Source organism: Triticum aestivum, chromosome 7B (assembly GCF_018294505.1).
Source record: "Triticum aestivum cultivar Chinese Spring chromosome 7B, IWGSC CS RefSeq v2.1, whole genome shotgun sequence".
Classification (NCBI taxonomy): domain Eukaryota; kingdom Viridiplantae; phylum Streptophyta; class Magnoliopsida; order Poales; family Poaceae; genus Triticum; species Triticum aestivum.
In genome coordinates, this window is record NC_057813.1 from 25,395,268 (window position 1) to 25,404,991 (window position 9,724).

The window sequence follows — 9,724 nt, forward strand, 5'->3', positions numbered from 1 at the left end:
ACTAAAGACCGGCACAACAGCCAATGTTACTGGATTGGCTCCTTCTAGTAGGCGGAGCTGGCGGCAATGGCCTACGATGTGAGGGCGGTGAGCCTCTACGGCAGTCGTGCGTCTGAGGCTAAGTAAAAATGTGACAATTGATAAAGATCTGCAGCAAGAAATTGCAAAGGAGAAAGAGCGATGGAGACAAGTTCTGATTAGAATTGTTGCTGCAGTGAAGTTTCTTGCCAAGCATAGTTTGGCTTTTCGAGGATCAAATGAGAAGCTATACCAAGTTAGCAATGGAAACTTTTTGGGAGTAATTGAAATGATAGCAGAATTTGACCCAGTTATGCAAGATCATTTTAGGCGCATTCAAAATAGTGAAATTCTCTATTATTATCTTGGGCATAAGATTCAAAATGAGTTAATTAGCCTTCTTGCTCAGAGTGTGAAAGATTCTATCTTAAAGGTAATTAAGGATGCCAAGTATTTCTTTGTTATTCTTGATTGTACCCCTGATGTGAGCCATCAAGAACAATTGACTCTAATTGTGAGATGTGTAAACATGTCAAGTGCCACTACAGAAATAAATGAGTATTTTCTAGAGTTCCTAAAGGTGGATGATACATCGGGACTTGGACTTTATAAAGAGTTAATAACTGCACTTGGGTTGCTTGGTTTGAATGTTAATGATGTTAGAGATCAAGGATATGATAATGGTTCAAACATGAAGGGAAAACACCAAGGTGTCCAGAAGAGGTTACTTGAAATAAATCCGAGAGCATTGTACATGCCATGTGCCTGTCATAGCTTGAATCTTACCCTATGCGATATGGCAAAATCTTGCAGCAAAGCTATTACTTTCTTTGGAGTTGTGCAACGGATCTACATATTGTTTTCAGGCTCTACTAAAAGATGGCAGGTATTGCTTGATAATGTTCCAAACCTTACAGTTAAATCTCTCTGTAATACTCGCTGGGAGAGTCGGATAAAGAGTGTTCAAGCTATTAGATATCAAGCGCCTCAGTTAAGAAAAGCTCTATTGGAGTTGCAGAGAACTTCTAATGATGACCCCAAAACTAAGAGTGATGCAAAATCTTTGGTTACTGCACTTAGAAATTTTGAATTCTTAGTTGGCATGGTCATTTGGCACGATATTTTATTTACTATCAACATGGTCAGCAAGAAGTTGCAGTCTGAGTTTATGTGCATTGATGTCACCCTTAAGCAAATTGAAGGTGCCATCTCATTTTTTTAAGAAGTACAGAAATGACGGCTTTACATCCAGTGTGAACATTGCAAAATCTATTGCATCTGACATGGATATAGACCCTGTATTTCCTGTAAAACGTCATGTTATCAGAAAAAAACACTTTGATGAAACTAATGGCAGCGAAGAAAATAATCAAATGGAAGAAGCACAAGCAGTTGCAGAGGAATCATTTAGAGTTAAATACTTTCTGGTGATGATAGATGTTGCAATTAATTCCCTGACCACCAGATTTGATGAGCTTAAGTCATTTGGGAGTATATTTGGCTTCTTATTCAACTCTAAAAAAATTGAAATCCTTGGATGATAATGACCTGAGAAGATGTTGCACTAATTTTGCAAAGACTTTTTCTCATGACAACTCAGCAGATGTTGACTTGGATGATTTTGTTTCTGAACTGAAAGTGTTGCAAATGACATTGCCAAATACACTCATGCCAGCAGATCAGATATTTGAGTTTGTTAGAGCTGCAGATTGCTATCCAAACGTGTCAAATGCTTACCGAATTCTCTTAACTATGCCTATGACGGTAGCATCAGCTGAACGAAGTTTTTCAAAATTGAAGTTGTTGAAAAATTATTTGAGGTCAACTATGTCGCAAGAAAGATTAAATGGATTAGCAATATGTTGTATTGAGAAGGATGTGTTGGATAACATTGATCTTGATACTGTCATTAATGATTTTGCATCAAAAAATGCACGAAGGAGCCATTTCTCATGATTACTGGAGGCTTGGAGGTTCGTTAGCATATGATTTACTTTTTGTTATGCTCTGTAACTTCTATGATATTTGATTTAGACCTAAAGTATGACGTTGTTATTTATGGCCTGGAGTATTTTTACCAAGGAAAATTACCACTGTTTATTATAGCTTTGCAAGAATTTTTTTCTATCAATGTATGGGATCATATTTTTCCTCGAATGTCGCCATTGGGCCCATTCATTTGAGTTCGCCCCGGGGCCTCTGAAACTCGAGGACCGGCGCTGGTCGTGCGAAGGTCAACTTCCCCCTTGGAAGCCGTGAGTTCCCGGAGTTCGCCGCCTCGACCTTCAAGTGGTAGCCAAGTCCAAAAAGTCCGAGTATCTATTTTCAGCACGCGTTCAATCAGTCTGAAGTGATACTCGGATTGGACAGAGTATGCATAGCCAATACTTTGCGATGTTCTTCGCCTTCCAACCACCATGATGACAAAAAATTGTCTGATTTACACACAACCTTTACAGTGCTACTGTACTTGGAGGGGGGCTAAATTATCCAACGATTATCCATGCACGCAGTCTGACTGCAAGTTGCTGAACTTGTCCATGCACGCACGCGCGCGCGTACAGAAACTCTAAATAGAGGTTGAGTTTACTTACTTATAAAATCATCGCGAACTTTTCATGGACGTCGTCAAATGATTTTTCATGCATAGGAAGGATCTCACGCTTCCAGTGCAAGTCGTTGAATTAGTCCTTGCACGTGCATGCACACGTAATACACACAGAAGGTCGCTTTTTCATTCCATCACCTTGGGCCACTAGTAGAAAATACTAGTAAAAAATAGGTCTTTAGTCCCGGTTCTGAACCAGGACAAAAGGGTCGGGACTAAAGGCCCCCCTAATTCAGGTTGTGTTACGAATCGAGACTAAAGGCCCTCCACGTGGTCGCTGTCTGTGCGTGGGCTGAAGAACCTTTAGTCCTGGTTCCCGGTTGGTGTTACCAACCGGGACTAATTTTTTTTTTAAAAAAAATTAGTTTTTAAAAAAATCGCTTTTTTTAAATTTTTTGATTTGTTTTAAACTTTTTTATTTCCAAATCTTTGAATTATTTAATAATTTAATCTGCTCTCCCTACTCCAACCCAAGCACACTTAACTTTCAAGTTCTATCTCCCCTAGTTTCGAAGTCTGCACTTGTTGTTTTCCTGAGTAAGCTATCAATCCTGTTAACCCTTAGGTCTTGATGTCACATGATTTAATTTTTTGAATTTCAAACAATTATTAAAATAAACAACAATGATTAACAAACAACAATATAATTTAAAAACTCAAAAAATACATCAAAAAAGGGAAAAATTGCAAAAAAAAAATTCTGATTTTTTTTAGAAAAAACCGAAATCATACAAAAAGTTCAAAATAAAATAAGTAATAATAATATTGGATTTCAATGAAAATAAAATAAGTAATAATAATAACATTATTATTATATCATTCATTCGTTTTATATCTTTAAAAATTCGACAAATAATATATCCATTATTATCAGAAAAATGTGACCATGATGTCACATGCTTCCGAGATTGAGTTTGAAATTATTATTCTAAAAAACAATAATTATTTAGTAACACTAATATTTAGTGAATAAGTAGTTTGACCATTGTTTGACCACATTTCATTTTGTTTAACTTATATTAACTGGAAAAAAATTGTGTGCTCAATATGAACCATTCAAAGCCACATCCTTAAATTTCAACCCTTTTTGACTTCATTTGCTATTTTTCATGCATTTAATGATTCTTTAATGCATTTAATTGGTCCATGGTGCCCCGTCCATTTCCGGATGAATGGAGTAACAACGCCGGCCCACAAACCGCCCACATACATCTGGATCACACTATCTGGACCGCGGAAGTCATCCAACATGATTAATTAAAAATATCATAAGTTGTTTCATTCGTGTGGAAACTAAGTGTGCGAGACATATTAGGGGAATAAGGCCCCATCTTATTAGGGGAGGTGGGATTACCCACCTCCAATATGCCGATGATGCCATCCTTATGGGGGAGGCATCGGACAAGGATATCCAAAACATCAAATTCTTGCTTCTCTGTTTCCAAGATATGTCGGGGTTAACCGTCAACTACACTAAGAAAATAGAGAGTTGCTAATCCGCTTAACTGCCGGCTCGGGTCCTTCCTGACATCCTTTCTGGGTATGTTGATTAGTGATTAGAAATACCATAAGTTGTTCCATTCGTGTGGCAAGTAAGCGTGTGGGGCTTATTAGGGGAATATGCCCCATCTTATTAGGACAGGTGGGAGTACCCACCTCCAATATGTCGATGATACCATCCTTATGTCAGAGGGATCGGACGAGGATATCCAAAACATCAAATTCCCACTTCTCTGTTTCCAAGAGATGTTGGGGTTAATCATCAACTTCACTAAGATTGAGGTAATGGTACTTGGGTATTCTGACATGGATAAACAGAGAATTGCTAATCGGCTTTACTATCGTCTCGGGTCCTTCCTGACATCCTATCTAAATATGTTGATTAGTTATTCCAGACTACTAGTAAAGGATCTTCACCTGGCAGTTGCGAAAGTTCAACATAGGGTTGAGTCGTGGTAGGGAAGATGATTATCTAAAGAGGCCAGTGCAGTGCTCATTAATTATCTATGATCAGCCTACTTATGTACTTGACGGGATTCTATAGTCTTCATGTATCCCTTCACCATGATATTGCGAAGTATCAATTCTGGTTCTTCTGGGCTGGAAAGGGAGAATAGCAGAAATGCCATATGGTCAAATGGTCGGAAATTTGCAAACCCAAGGACCAAGGAGGTGTGGGAATAATTTCTTCCAAGTGGATGGATATCGCACTACTGTCTAAATGGGTTTGGCGGATTGCGGCGGGAGAAGGGGGCCTCTGGTTGGACATCATCCGCACAAAATATTCGGGTGGATAACCTCTCGCGTTTGCTCAGTGAGCTAGAGGATCCCAATCCTGGCAATCCTTAACCCAGTTGCTTTCGGTTCTATGAATTGGCTCCTCCATTACAGTGGGATCGGGAACTAGTACCCTTTTTCTGGTTGGACCATTGGTCTAGCCAATCGTCCTTTGCCTCTAAGTTCCCAAATATCTTCAGTATATGTACGCTCCCTTACATATCTGTGGAAGGTGCCCTCGGGAGTCTCCATAACCTAATCTTCCGACAAACATTTGGCCCGTTAGATAGGGACCAATGGGAGGAACTATTAGAGTTTGTGGCCCTTCACACACCTACCTTCGACCAGGATACCATGTATTGGCATCTGAAACCAAATGGTATTTTCTCATCTCGGTCCCTATATATAGCCCTTGTGGCTACTCTAGGACCGGAAGAATTGAATCTCCTTTGGGAGATCAAATTACCTCTTAAAATTCGGATTTTCCTTTGGAAATAGGTTACTTACTCTCAGGAAATGAGGTGCTCAAGTGGAATGGCCTAGGTGATGGTCAATGCCCTCTGTGTGAGGTTCCAGAAGATTCGAACCACATCTTCTTTACGTGCCTCTCAACTTTGTTTCTATGGATCTACCTTTGCGAGGTGGTGGGTGGCAGGTGGTGCTATGACAACCGCCCAGACATGTTTCTGGGAGTATAAACCCACCAACCTTCCATCCGTCCGACCCTATGGGTGATAGTTTGGGTGCTATCCTAGACATTATGGAATGTGCATAATAAAACTTGTGATTGAACATGTGATTCCACTTCTGGTGACTGGTGCTATTTACAAAATGTGCGGGTTTCTGCAGCTACGCTTAGCAAGCGGCATGCTCGAGACATCATCAACAAGATCTCCACAGACCTCGCTCCATTGCTGCACATCTTGCTCCACCGCCTCCAGAGCCTGATTAGTTTCTTAGTTTTATTTCAGAGGGTGTTGTGCTGATCCCTCAACAAGACTTTATTATTTAGTGCTCTCTTGCTACTTGAACTCCTTCATTGTATGAATGTTGTTGTTGGCCATCACTTTATATTCTAAAGTAGGGGAAAACCCTTTTCTCGTCAAAATCCATGTAAACATCAAAGTTGAATGTGTTGGTTACCTATGTCAATATTTGAAAGAACATGTGATGCCCCCATGTTTGGTTTTGGTAATTGATGACAATCTCTATGGACTAATGGTTGCCTTGAGTTATATTTGAAGGTTTTGTCCATAGGCTTTTCTTGAAGTCCATGTGTTGGTTTCAAGGAGTTTATGAGTTGACCAAGGTGCTATTAAGGAATTATCCAAAGATTGGTCATGTGAGTGTTGAGCTTATTGCAAGCATGTCTTGAAGAAGAAGATTGTGTGATCATTCATGTTTACCTTCAAGACATCATCCAAATGAAGAGAGTTGGAAAGATTCAAGGTTGATCAAGACTAAGTCAAGAGTGAATCAAGTTGATCAACTCACAAAGCGTAGAAGATGTACCGAGAGGGATCAAGTGATCCCATGGTATGGTGAGCATTGTCCATTGCACTTTGTGTACTAACCCATGGTCTATGTGAGAGTTCTATGTGGGGTTAGGTACGTGTCCATGGGCTTGCGTCAAGAGGAATATATCATACAACCCATGGAAAGGATGACATCAAGTGGTGATCGTCATCATGATTGCCGTGTGCAAGTTCAAGTGGAGCATCACGAAGAGATCAAGTGCTTGAATCTTGCCATCCTTTGTGGTGTCAATGGTCTTGTGAAGATGTGCCGAAGAGAGGCTCACCTATAGTGGACTATGGGGGAGCAATCATCTAGTCTTCATCGAGCCAACGCAATCAAAAAAGGTGGTCCAACTCGAGGGAGTCAAGATCGTCATCATCTAGCTCAAGTGGACCATGTGCAAGGCAAAGTTTTTCCCTTGATAGGTTTTCTCTTTTACCGGTCTCGTGGTGGTAGTTGGGAGACCGGGTTATAGGATCGTTTGTCGTACTATCAAGGGGGGCTCTCAAGTTGGTAGCTTGATCGTATCATTAGTAGAGATCTCAAACCATTGCATCCTTGCATCATGTTTCTTGGTTCTTGTTTGGTTCTCTTTGTGAGTCTTAGAGATTATGGTCATCTTGATGATAAGCTTGAGTTCATCGAAAACGGAGTTCGCATGCGTCTTCTATGATGTTTTCGGTGTTGGAGGTTTTACCGGTATTATCCGAGGAAGGGTTCTCACTTTTTTATTATAGGTCTTTTGTAATTTGCTTCTTATTGATATTTCTTTCAAGATTGTGTTAGCCCTTGTTGCTAGCTTTCCAACAAACTTGGTTTCATCGAATTGAGAGCTCGTATGCAAAAGTTGTGGCTGTTTTGATGTTGCATGTTTTACATAGAGAGATTGTACCGCCCCATAGAGAGGTTGTACCAGTTGACCGGTACAACCGATGTTTGGAGCGGTTGTACCGCTCCAGAATTGGTCCGGAGGTTGTACCGGCCATGTACCGCTCTACCACCGGACTAGCTTCTGTTGTGGTGCGGTTGTTGGGCGGTTGTCGGCCGGTTGTTCCGCTTATTGCCTGTTACCGGTTGTACCGGTGCTCATAGCGGTTGTACCACTCCTATGTCTTTCTGCACATAACGGGCAGATGCGTGGGGACCTATTTAAGGGGGTCTTCTTCCTCAATGGTTCCCCATCTCTTGAGCTTGTTTTTGCCCCCATTGTTGACCTTCTTTGAGCTTGCTAACTCTCAATCCCTGCATGGATTCTTGCAAGTTTTTGAGGGAAAAGAGAGAGGAGATCTAGATCCACACTTCCACCAATCACTTTCTCCTCTATGTGAGGGGAACCCCTTGGATCTAGATATTGGAGTTCTTGGTGTTCTCCTTCTTGTTCTTCCTCTCATTCTCTTCCCTAGCATTAGTTGCTTTTGTGGGATTTGGGAGAGAAGGACTTGGGCACTCCGTGTGCCCTTGCCATTGCAGTTGGTGCATAGGTTTGAGTTCTCCACGGTGATACGTGGAAGTTACAAGTTGATAAGCTTATTACTCTTGGGTGCTTGGTACCCTTGAGCTTGTTCCTCTTGGGTGCTTGGGTGCCCTAGACGGTTGGTGGTGTTCGGAGCTCAATCATTATGGTGTAAAGCTCCGGGCAATCGTCAGGGTCTCCAATTAGGTTGTGGAGATCGCCCCGAGCAATTTGACGGGTTTCAGTGACCGCCCCCAAGGGTTGCCAAAGTGTATGGGTTCGGTGACCGCCCCCAAGGGTTGCCATTTGTACGAGTTCGGTGACCGTCCTCAAGGGTCCCTTAGTGGAATCACGACATCTTGCATTGTGCGAGGGCGCGAGGAGATTACGGTGGCCCTAGTGGCTTCTTGGGGAGCATTGTGCCTCCACACCGCTCCAAACAGAGATTAGCATCCGCAAGGGTGTGAACTTCGGGATACATCGTCGTCTCTGCGTGCCTCGGTTATCTCTTACCCGAAACCCTTTACTTATGCACTTTACTTTGTGATAGCCATATTGTTTCTTGTCATATATCTTGCTATCACCTAAGTAGTTTTTCTTGCTTAGCATAAGTTGTTGGTGCACATAGGTGAGCCTAGTTGTTGTAGGTTTTGTGCTTGACAAATTAACCGCTATGTTTATTCCGCATTTGTTCAAGCCTCAACCGTAATTATGTTAAAGCGCCTATTCACCCCCCCTCTAGGCGACATCCACGATCTTTCAATATTGTAGCTGAGTTAGACACCTTGAATGGTCATTGCCATCAAAGCCATCAAATTAAGTTGGGACTAGGGTACTGTAGCCCCCCCACCCTCCGCGCAACCACATTAAGTTGGTTCCAGTCAGCCACCTTGCTACTTGAGAAGACTAAGGCCCTGTTTGGTTCATAAGTCCTAGGACTTTTTATAGTCCCAACTAAAAAGTCCCTAGTCCCTAAAAAGTCCCTCCCTGTTTGTTTCTAGAGACTAAAAAGTCCCTAGTCCCTTTCTAGAGGTTATTAAATAACCATGTTGCCCCTAGTATATAGAAAAATAACAATCAAACAACACCATGGGGTGGCGGGCCAATGGATGCATGGAGGGGCATTGTTTGAAAAGTCTCAAAAAGTCCCAAAAAGAATCTCCTTGAGAGTCTTCTTCATTTAGTCCCAAATGCCTAGTTTAGTCCCTAAAAAGTCCCTCCCGTTTGGTAAAAAAGTCTCTAAGAGGGACTTTTTCTAGTCCCTACACAAAAAATTTCCTGGAAACAAACACGCCCTAATAAAGGTGACTTCTTCAATAACATTGGAATTTAGGGTTGAAAACATCATCACTAACCCAGGTTCGCTGGAGGCTATCATTATCAGCGGCCACCTTGAGTCCACCCACATTGACCCTATAGATTGTCTACAATGGCACCTCCAACAGACCAAATGAACCGTGAAAATTGGACATGAGTCTAACGTAATATTTGAAGGGACTGATGTGACTTCAATAACATTGATGAATAACACATTGTTCCCTAGTGGTGAAAATGTCATGACGAGAATTTCCTTGGATGTTCAATCTTAACTCCATGAGCACCAAAAAGGAACTAGTCATAGTGACATTTTCAAGGAGCGACACATATTGTGTTGGCACCTTGAAATTTATTATCGCAAAATCAAGATTGAGTATCTCAATGGTTTTTATCTTGAAATAAATAAGATGGTGTTTTAGTATTCTTATAGATTGATTGATGTAGTAGACTGAGCTAAACAAGGTGTTTGCAGTGATGTTCTAGGGAGAAGTCAATATAATCTACATGGAGTTGTGGCTACAAAAACACTCTTG